This window comes from Cupressus sempervirens, chromosome 9 (genome assembly GCF_028749045.1).
Source record: "Cupressus sempervirens isolate cs-2001-9-10 chromosome 9, ASM2874904v1, whole genome shotgun sequence".
In the NCBI taxonomy this organism is placed as follows: Eukaryota; Viridiplantae; Streptophyta; class Pinopsida; order Cupressales; family Cupressaceae; genus Cupressus; species Cupressus sempervirens.
Genome location: NC_143126.1, coordinates 579628143 through 579640274, shown reverse-complemented (window position 1 = coordinate 579640274; position 12132 = coordinate 579628143). Strand labels below are relative to the sequence as shown.

The 12132-nt window shown below is 33.5% G+C and overlaps 1 non-coding gene across 1 annotated transcript; it reads left to right on the top strand.

Annotated features, from left to right (window-relative positions):
* Window positions 1–511: 511 nt before the first annotated feature.
* On the top strand, window positions 512–828 carry LOC149539989 (signal recognition particle RNA). Its single transcript, XR_016356638.1, has one exon.
* Window positions 829–12132: the final 11304 nt, after the last annotated feature.

The window sequence follows — 12132 nt, the reverse complement described above, 5'->3', positions numbered from 1 at the left end:
GATCTGTTCTACTCTGTTCACTTAAAGTAGTGAGACTTAAAAGAAAGAAAGATTAAACAGAGTATGCTGAAAAGACTTTGTGACGATTGCATCTATTTTAGATGCATGATTAATTTATAAGTAGTTGTGTGCAGATATCCAGAGGATGTGGAAAGGCGTGATAGAAAGTGAATTGTTTTACGATTTAGGGGAATACTGCAGGTGATATTATGTTGACGAATTCTATTGAGCCACCATCATCTAATTTCAAGAAGGTTACAATTGATGGAGATTTGTGGGATTGTGTTAAGCTAGATCTCCCTGCATAAATCTGGTAACGCAAGAGCAGACCAGATTGTGTTACATGTTTCATGTGAATTTTGAAATGAGAAGCGGAGTTGATTGGAAATGAAAACAATATTGTTAATTTGAATGAGCGGTGGCGAAGCCTTTAGCATAGACATGTATCCCACACACGGGAAGAAAGAAATAAAATACATTTTTAAAAGCAAAGAGTTTGACGGTGTGATTTGTCGAGCTTGGTAACATGGGCTTGTGACCTGAGTAGGGATGCATAAGGTGGAGGAACAGGAGAGTTAAACAGCTGGTGAGGAGGGAAAATGCATGGCATATAATGTTGGCCCACCTTGATCCAAGTTGAGAGTTGTTGTGGGGCCATCCTTCGAAGGAAGGATGCCATGTCTTGCAGCGTAAGGCGGAGGGGAACGCGTGAGGCTGGTTTCATAGAGCAACGAACACGTCTCGCACCCTATAGTGGAAGGATTACGCACCGCTTGCCCCTCTAACCACTGATCCTCCCAGCCTTCGCATCCTCAGACCTCCACCTTTTGCTTGCCACTAATCTCTCTTTTCTATTTCGTGGGGACTATTTTCCCTATAAGATAGAAATTACAAATGTCACAAATTTTTTGATTTCCTCAATGAAGAAATATTTACAAGATATAGACTCCCTAAGGAAACAGTCACTTACCAATGATAACATTTGACTTCTACACTCATGACAAATTTGGCCAATAAGTATAATATCAGATGTATAAAGTCTCCACCTTACCACCTACATGTCAATGACCAAGAAGGAATAAACATAGGGAAATATAGTCTCTTCTTGATGGGGACACAACCCAAGAACAGAATGGAATGAACAGAAAAGGAAAATTATATTAACTGAGAAAATAAGCTAGTACAAATAGTAGAGAGAAAATAAACTTCAAAACATGCCCTAAGGGCTTACAATAGCATAAAATCTGGAGATAATTTCTCCTTTTAGGACCTCCTCTCAAACTCCACTCTGAACTACCTTTTACAATGCCAAAAATCTCCTTAAATAGACCTCGGAGGGTTAAGGACTAGGAGTACATTCTAGAAAGTGCTAGTAGGCATCCACCGACAAAATAGAAGGTTCCAGAAGTAGCGTTAGAAGTCGATGCAAATCTAGAAGAATCCAGAAACGGTAATCGAACTTCCGGGAGGCATAACTTTTGAATCGTAGCTTCGATTGACGAACTGTTTACATTTTCGGAAAGCTCTCAAAGTGCTCTATAGCCCTATGGACCAGCTTTTCTTGTCCCCCATTTTTTGGCCCTTTTAGAGGTCATTTAATGTCCCTAACCTGACTTTGAAGCATTCTTAGGAGGTCTCCAAAACTCAAAAAACTGCAATAACTTTCAAACCGTGGGGCCTTTTGACCTGATTCTTTTTTTGGAATGCTCTAAATCACAATTACATTCATCTGGCCAATTCACACCTTCTAGGTCACCAAAATGATGGCCAAATTGCATGCTCCTATTTTTTTGAGATTTTTAAACACACTGATAGTGGAACTGTGAGAGTTGGAAACTTTATTTGACCTAAATGGGTATCCAAAAATGTAAAGACATGAAACAGAAACTAAGTCTAAGTACATTTTTTTTGGGTGACACAGGATTGCCCTTATACCTCTGGATGCTCCTACATCACTTCTAACTAAGGCAATTACAATCCAAAAATGATATAGGGCTAACAGGTCTTAGTAATCCACTAGGGCATATAAAACAACATGAAATACAACAATTGGTTTTACATCATCTAAACTACTGTATTCTAAAAAAACAATTATGCTAATTGAACTTGAACTCAAGACACTCATAACATTTCTCATCTAAGATAAATGTCTAACCATACCATGGACATAAATAATCTTATAACTCAATGCTTCGGATAAATTTACGAAATTTTCACTATACAAAATATAAATAATTCAAAGTCAAAGAAAATAATGGCACAACAAATATATAAATGACAAGAAGTTCTTTTTGGGTAAATGGGCTCTTTGATTTGACTCTAGTTATCAAAACACTCTAAGAAAGTTCTAAATATGCTAGTTAGGTTCATATAAAATCAACAAGGTTTATGATAATGGACTTTTTAAACTCACAACCATTGATCATGTGAGATACAAGTTTCTTGTTAATGGGCACCATTTGACATTGCATCACAAACCTAAAATGAAGGTGGAGTTTTTGCAACAATTCGGAGAATACAAGTCAGTCATGACTTTTATACTTGAAGAAATTGAACCTGCTATGCTATCTTCTTCCACATAATCAGCCCTTCTTAAATTACTCATAATAGATATTTTTTCCTTTAGTAGATATACTTTTCTTTGTAATATAGCACTCCTAACCTTTCATGTTATCTGATCAACATCACCTTTTTAAGTCACTTATAGCTACTGCATGAAGGGTTTGGTAGTTAAATTCATAATTGTGAGGGTGATAAGGATGTATATTAATTCAATACTAGGGATAGGACATAAAATGTATTAATATTACTTCAGTTCAATTTATTTGTATTACCACACAAACTTGTTCTATGTTGCATTATTAAAAATAGTGGGACCTATTGTCTACTTTGAGTTAGGAGGGGGGGGGGGAGTCAATGTGTTATGCTTAGTCATGCCTAGTTATTTATGGGTGTTACATCAATTTTTAAAATGGGTTATTATTATTTGAAATTGTTGCATCTCTCATTTATCAAGGAATGTGGCGATGTGACATTTTTAATTACAAAAAAAATTCTCAAAGTACTTATGTCTCATCACCTCCTCATAAATCATTCCTATGCCAAATTTATAAAGAGAGGCAATTGTAGAGTAAAAATAGAAACTAAGGCTTAATAGATATACATTGATTGAGTAAGAGATTGTCAAAATTTTAGCCAATATTGTATCAATTCGGAGCTAAGCTTTAGAACCTTGTAGCTGGGTATATGATTTTTTATAAGGGTTTTCATAACTATTGGATTCTGACAAGCAATTTTCTCCATTTTTCATCATGGATGGAGCTCTCATTTGCCATGAGATGACTATGCTTAATGTACTCTTACAAGATCAAAGGTATTGGTAGATGTTTGAGGATTGTGGTTGGTAAATTATTTATTGAAGCTTAGTAACTATGATGACAAGATTGCCATAACATTTCTAAGGTCTCTTAAAAATGATGTTGCAAATGTAAAGGATTTGAAAGTGGAACTTTCAGAGACAATTGTGGTAGAGGTAACTAGGTTACCTATAGAAGGAGATATGTATCCTGACACCATATATGCCATACTAGATGGAGCTTAGTTTACCCTACACCTAGAACCTCTTTTTGTAGTAGACATGAAATAGGGTATGAAGAGAATAACATTGTTGAAGGATTATATTTAGATAAAAATATTTGAGATTAAATATCTCAAATGCAAAAGGCGACAATCTTATCTACACTTTGTTCACTTCAAGATGTTGAGCCACATTCAACATAATAATATGCCAATAAATGTCCCAAATGTGTTATACAACTTTCTCCTCCACATTTCCACAAAAGTGCAGAAATATATGCCACATTCTATTTCACGCCACTTTTTAATTAAGCTTATTGTAGAGAGGAGATTAAAGGAGGTTTTGATGCAGAACACAATTATTCACATATTTTTCTTATGCGTTAAGGACTGGATCTTCAACTTGATTATGAGATACAACTTCTGACATCAAAGATATCCCCTTAATCCACTATATTTATTCATTACCTTCTTGGAGCAACACTAAATCCGTTTAATTAATCATCAAATCCCCACACCCACTCAATGGTTCTATCAAGAACTATTAATGGTCAGAATATAAAGATACCCTCTGACCACCATGCTCAACATACTAGATTTTAACAAACTCTAACATATTCTTTCATTCCTAACATTCTACTCTTATAATTTTCCAACACAAACTAATTAGATCTTAACCATGCTTTAACTACACTTTGTAGACTGTGTTGTCCCCATTTTGCAAGAGGATATGAAGGTAGCTTGCAAAATAGTGTAACTTAGGATCTTTTCATATTCCAAGATCCTTCTCACATACTCCTCTCTATCTTCACCACTCACACACTATCTACCCTCTCTAAATTGACAAAGTCCTTCCAATCCTTAAACTCTATCTTTGTCAACTCCTAAACAAACTCACATACCACTCAGTGGCAAAACCCACATATAAAACTCTTAAATAGTGATAGATTTTAATACATATTTTCCCCCATCATCCTACCCATTTTTGGGTTTATTTCCATGTAAAACAATACAAAACTACATGTTATACAATCATTCTTTATCCTAACTAATGGTTTGTGATAGTTACAATCAAACATGATACAATCATTGTTTACCCTAACTAAAGGTTTGTGATAGTTACAATTAAAATATAATATCTCTAAAAAGACCCAAAATTCCACAACAACCAACATATTGTTAAGTCAATTCCCTAACATGCCTTGTAAATGAATCTTTGAAAGTGTAACTTCTACCTTGTAAAAAATTGTTGCCTATGGTACCAAATAACTATCGAAGCATAAAATATATAGGAAACTTTGATACTTTTATTTCAATTAGAACACATTAAACCAACTCTAATGCTCATACATTAATGGTCATTCCAAGACCTTCCAAGCCTAATTCATCACTAAAATCCAGTAACCCTTACATGTAGCCCTTATAACAATTTTGATTACATCAATTTAAAAATACTCCAAATTAGCCCCAAATGACTAGACATGAAATGGACTTATATGCCCTATTTGACCATTACCCTTGATGAATCCCCTTATGAATCATAGTTGTCCCATAGTTTTTTTATGAGCCCCCAGGTCCTCTTGCATTAGGTTTCCACAATAAAATGGGTTGAGATTGTAGCAATAAAAATATTTGAGCTAGAGGATGTACGACCTAAAGTGACTAGACTGCATCGTAGGGTTAGTATCCTAGAAGGGATGATCAAAATTAGAGAGGACACTTCACTCCCTCAAGCCTAATCTAAGGTGAACCTTCAGAAGATATTATTGCATCCAAATAAACATTAGAGCTTCAAGCATCCAAAACATCATATGAGAATATTAAAAGTTTTCTCCAAAAACCTCATGAATAAGTGACACCCAAATTTTTGTAAGGACACAATCAAGTAGTAGAAATAAAAAGGGTAAGGGTAAGGCAATGTAGCTAGATCAACAAGCTATGAAGGTTACCCCTTCTCCTAGGAAGAGGAAGGTTGTTCCAAAAGACTTCCATGTGACCACATCCTCTACCAAAACCCCTTCAAATAAAGATAACAAAAAAAGTACCCATAGGGCCACAAAGGAGGCTCCTACTAGAAGAAGTCATATATTAAAAATAAAACTTCCAAAGACAAATCTTGTATAGGAAACTACTTCTATTGTGATACAATGCTCTGAATTCACTAACATGGAGGAGGGGTTGAAAGTACATAGGGAGGATAAATTACATGTTTAGTAGGGGAAAGATATTCTAATGGAATATAGTGCCCCAGGAGAGGGTACTCTTCTTAAGGATGAAGATGTTCCTTTGGAGCAAGATATTTTAGAGAATGTTTTCACAAGATGTTCCAAAAGGTGAGAATGTTCCCATGGAACATAAAAACATTATACAAGAAGAATTTTTTGTTATTGAAGAAACACATAATTAGACTTACAATTTGGATGGCCTTGATTAGTTGGTGACTATTACACAATAATTGATAGAAGATAACACATAAAAAATATTATAGTGTGGACATGGGGATAATTGTATAACCCACAATTTATTTATCCCTCTATAGAAGATCAAGGACTAGACACCACACCTAACCTATCCACCATATTTAATGTAGGAATAAGCCTGCATAAAGAATGTTAATCCAGTCATCTCTATAGGAATTAGAGAGAGAAAAATTGTAGAGAATTATGGATAACCAATAAATTGAGATATAACAAAAGGATGAGGAGATTCATATGCTTAAAGATAAATAACTTAGATTACAACCTTAGTCCCTTAGTTAATGAAGTGAAGATCACCAATGAGGGTGTATACCTTTTATCTCAAAGAGCGGTATTATAATTAAAATTTGATGATGATGCTCGAAATGATGAATCCCTCAATGGATACAAATCAATAATTTTATGACATTTTCATTAAGGGGATATCTAGTTAAGATATTTTATGTCTTGAATCCAAAATGAAACCAAAAGAGAACTCTAGGCTAGACCATACAAGAAAGAGGAGGTAGATGCACCACTATTTATCATAGTCGAGAGTAAGGATTCTCATATAACCTATTATGATCGGATGCAATTGTTCATAGATAATAAACACATGAAAATGATGCATGGATTTAGAGAATAAGTTACTAGCTCTAACTTGAAGTCAACTTGTGAATTAAAATAATGGTTGCAATGAAGGACTTAGGGCCAAAAATATAGGTACTTGGTATGATCATTATTGAGGATAGATGAAAGAAAAAAATAAGGTTGTCAGAAGAAAATTATATTCTCAAAGTTTTGGAGAGTTTTGCATGGAAGATGCAAAAGTGGTAAATACTTTATTAGCTGATCATTTTTGTTTAACTTGAACCATGTGACCCAAGACACAAGATAAATAAGAAGAAACAAAGAGAATTATACACTCTTTAGTTTTGGGCAACCTTATGTATACTATGGTCAATACTCTTTCAAACATTTCCCACATAGTGGGAGTAGTAAGTAGATTTACAAGTAACATGGGTAAACCGCATTTGAGTGCAGTTAAATGGATTTTGATGTATCTCAAAGGAGCTTCTAATTTTGTGTAGTATTTTGGTGGAAAGGATGCATAAAATGTTTTAGTAATTCTAATATGGATGAAAACTTCGACAATAGAGAATATACTACTGGTTATGCATTTACTTTTGTGAGAGCAATGATTAATTGGGCCTTAAGGTTGCAATAGGAAAGGTCTCTTTCTTTAATAGAAGATGAAAATGTTTCTCTTTCTAATTTGGTGATTTATATTTTCCTCAATGTGTGTCATGGTTCCACTTTATTTTGTGATAATAATAGTACTATTCACTTGGGAAAAGAATGCTTCCTTTCATAATCATACTAAACATATTGAAGTATTTTTCCATTTCAATTAAAGCGTTCTTGAGGAATCGACTTATCTTCAAGTTAATAATATACACCCCAAAGATCACCTAGCTTGGTGTTAAAACTACATTTATTCATGGTGACTTAGATATTGAGGTTTGCATGATATAGCCCAAGGGTTTTTTCCAAACATGGATAAGAGCATTTCTATTGTAGATTAAAGAGAATCTTAGATGTGCTCAAACAAGCCCCAAGGTCATGATACCTCAAGTTTTAAATATTTATGATTGAGAATCATTTTGTTTTTTGTGAACCTAATCCATGTGTGTACTAAAAAAGGTTAAAAAATGGTACATTTTTCCTTCTCTTACTTTATGTTGATGATGTATGCTAGTTACCAGCTCTAACATGAAGTCAATTTGTGAATTAAAATAATGGTTAACAAAATGGCTTACAATGAAGGACTTAGGGGCATCAAGTGAGGTACTTTGTATGACCATTATTGGGGATAGATGAAAAAAAGAAATAAGGTCATCACAAGAACATTACATTCTCAAATTTTTGGAGAGTTTTGGAATGGAAGATGCCAAAGTGGTAATACTCTATCAGCTAATCATTTTCATTTAACTTGAACCATGTGACCCAAGACACAAGATGAACAAGAAAAAATGAAGGGCATTCTATACTCTTCATTTTTAGGAAGCCTTATGTATGTTATGTTTAGTTTAGTTTCGGACACTGCCCATCTAATGGGAGTAGTCAGTAGATTTAAGAGTACTCTGGGTAAATCACATTTGAGTGAGGTAAAATCGATTTTGAGGTATCTCAAAGGAACTTCTAATTTTGTGTTGCATTTTGATGGGAAGGATGCTTAAGATGTTTTATTGATTCTAAAATGGCTAGGGATTTAGACAATAGAGGACCCACTATGGGATATACATTTACTTTTGCCAGATCAATGATCAGTACTTAGGGGAGAAATATAGGTACTTTATATGACCATTATTTGAGATAGATGAAAGAAGGAAATAAGGTTATCACAAGAACATTAAATTTTCAAAGTGTATATGGTTTAATAAGTATTATCTCATAGGAAAGAACCTAAAATAGAACGATAAATTGTGAACCTCTTATCTAGGAAGTCTTTGGTTCAAGTCCTAATCAAAGTTAAGACAAGCTAATAATAATTAATCTTGGCTTCAACCTCTTACTAATTAAAAAAAAATGTATTGTCTTATAATACATCGTTTATTTTTATATGATATATTACATTTGAATTTTGATAATTTGCGTTATAATACATTATATATATATATATATATATATATATATATATATATATATATATATATATATATATATATATATATATATATATATATATATATATATATATATATATATACATATATATATAATTATAATTACAATATTATTTAAAATTGCAATGTCCATTCTAAACTTTCAATCATTATTTCTATGTATTCTTAATTCTCTATAAGATGCATAAATTAGTGTTGGTAAGATTGTAATTAGATGGTATCAATGGAAATTGAATTTTACTCATGTTATTAATCTATTCTAAAATTCCTATTATTATTTTTTATTTTTATTTTCCTATATTTTTAATTCTCTATGAGATGCATAAAAATTAGTGTTGTTAAGATTGATATCAAATGGTATAAATGACAATTGAATGTTAGTGTTGTTAATCCATTCTAAAATTCTAATCATTATTCTCCATTTTTATTTCTCTTATCAGATGGTATCAATGGCAATTGAATGTTAGTGAACTATTAATCCATTTTAACTTTCAATCATTATTCTCCATTTTTATTTCTCTGTATTCTTAATTCTCTACAAGATGCATAAATTAGTGTTAGTAAGATTGTTATTAGATGGTATCAATGGAAATTGAATGTTAGTCATGTTATTAATCCATTCTAAACTTCCTATCATTATTTTCTATTTTGATTTCTCTGTAATTTTTATTCTCTATAGGAAGCATAAATTAGTGTTGGTAAGATTGTTATCAGATGGTATCAATGGCAATTGAATGTTAGTGTTATTAATCCATTCTAAAATTCCTATCATTATTCTCTATTTTTTTTATTTGTATTCTTAATTCGCAATAAGATGCATAAATCAATGTTGGTAAGATTGTTTTGATTAAGTAAAAATAGGTTTTAAAGGACCCAAAACCTTATACAAAAAATAGAAGTCTAAAAGGATAAGCAAAAAGCTAACAATAGAGTATTAAAAAAAAGGTCAACAAAAGACAAGCCTCCAAGAAAAGAAAATAGTAGGCCAACCAAAAACCAAGCTATAAAGGACAGCCAAAAGACAACAAAAGACTAGCACACGACCAACTAAATAGTCTTTGTTAGGTAACCAGCCTAGTCTGCCAAAATGTGCATATTCTCTGCAATGGCCTTCACCTCTTCCATCTTGTTCACTTGCTCATTCTTCATAGAGTGAGCTCGAGTGCATTTACTAGGACCCTGGTTCAATGCCACCAAAGGGAATCTCGTTCTTTGTCATGCTCAAAAATTTTTAGAAGGTTTCCCACCTTATCAACCATAGCCTTTAGAGATTTTCTATTATTGTCTACCATTTGCTTGATCATCTTTTCAATATTATTCAATTTGGCTTCCAGTCTAATAACCTTCCTCTGATTATCACTATTATCCTTCTCCAGCACCCTATTTTTAACTTTGAGCTATGGAATCTTGTGCATAAGGTTTTTAACCTTTTCAACATTTCCAATTACCTTCGAGAGCTAGTCAATATGTTGTCCTAAGGTATGCTCTCCTCTGGCCAGTTTGCTAACCTGCTCCACTTCCTTACCAATAAATAGCATTTGTTGTTTCAGGATGCCAATCTCCTTTAGAATGGTCCTTGGATTTCCTAACAAACCTTTGAAAGAACCAATCACACCCTATGTTTAACATCAAAATTTGGATTTTGCTCCTGATCCCCCTCATCCTCTTTCTCTGGCTCCACATTCTTCATAGCATTCTGACTCTTCTCCCCTTGAAGCCTCAAAGATTTTTGCGTCCTCTCCATTTTGTGAGTGAGAGGTTCATCATCAGTGTTAGATTGTGGTGACTGATCAAGAAAGTATTGTACATACTTCATAAATTATTTGGGGCCCTAAAAAAAATTTGGGCCCTATTTTATCGAGATTGTGGGCCAACATGTAATTATTAATTATAACCCTAAAGTGGTAAAAATACTTGTATAAAAGAGCTTAGGGTTAGGGATTGTTTCATAGTTGTGATGCAAAATTGGTTCTTGCAACGGTATTGAGTTGTAAGGGATTATAGATTGTAATCAGGTTATAATCACTAGATCATAATAATATTGGACTTGCTGTTTGGTGGACATAGCCTAGGGATTGAGGGAACCATGTTATATCTTGGTGTCTTGTGTTCTTTTTTGTGTGATCTATTATATTTTTGTTATTGGTTATATTTACATTTAATTATTATTTTTGTCAGTGGTTTAATCCTAACAAGTGGTACTAGAGCGAGGCTATTTTTTAGTTATCCTCTACAGGAAGTCTCATAGTTTAGTGGGAGTCTCATGGTCAAGTGGGAGTGATGGAAGATGAGGGTAAGCTGAGGGTTGACAGGTTTAATAGGCAGAACTTCCAGTTATGGAAGATGCAAATGGAAGATTATTTGTATCTGAAGGATTTATGGAAGGCAAAGCCAAAAATCAGGGATCTATGTCAAATGATGAATGGGATCTTTTAGACAAAAAGGCACTTGGAAGCATTTGATTATTCATTGCACCATTGGTGGCATTTAATATTACAAAAGTGAAGACAATAGAAGAGTTGATGAAAACCCTAGTGACACTATATGAAAAGTCTTCTGCTTCAAACAAGCTATTTCTCATGAATCATTTATTTAACATGAAAATGGTAAAAGGTGGATCTATTGTAAATCATTTAAATGAGTTTAATACTATTACTAGTCAATTATCCTCTATGGGTATCAATTTTGAGGAGGAAATTAGGGCTCTCTTGATTTTGTGTTCTTTGCCTGAAAGATGGAATGGCTTGGTAAAGGTTGTGAGTAATTATGTTCCTAGATCTAGTACCCTAAAATATGATGATGTGATCAGTGTTATTTTGAGTGACGAAAATTGTAGGAAATCCTCAAGTGGATCTACATCAGGAAGTCCTTTGAATGCATAAAGCAGGGGCAAAATGACTGAGAGAGGAAGTAATTCTGAAAATCATGGGAAATCAAGAGGAAAGTCAAAGGGGAGGAGGTCTCAATCAAGAGGACTGAATGACTACATGTACTATGGGAAACTAGGGCACAAAAGGAAAGATTGTTGGAATTGAAAGAAAAATGAAAGAGATAAACCAAATGGAGACAAAGAGGCAAATGTGGTAAATAACAAATCTGAAGAGGATGCTTTGCTTCTATCTTTAGAAAGTGTTGATGATTCATGGGTTTTAGATTCTAGTGCTTCATTTCATGCTACACCTCATAGAGGTTGTTTCATTGATTACGTCCAAGGGGATTTTGGACTTGTTTATTTGGGAGATAATGAATCCTGCCAAATTGTTGGAAAGGGAAAAGTTAAGATTAAGTTGCAGAATGAGAATCATTGACTACAACATGAGGTAAGACATGTTCCAAGGCTGAGTAGGAATTTAAATTCAGTAGAGCAACTTGGTGATGAGGGTTGTGTAGTTACTTTTAAGGATAAAAATTTG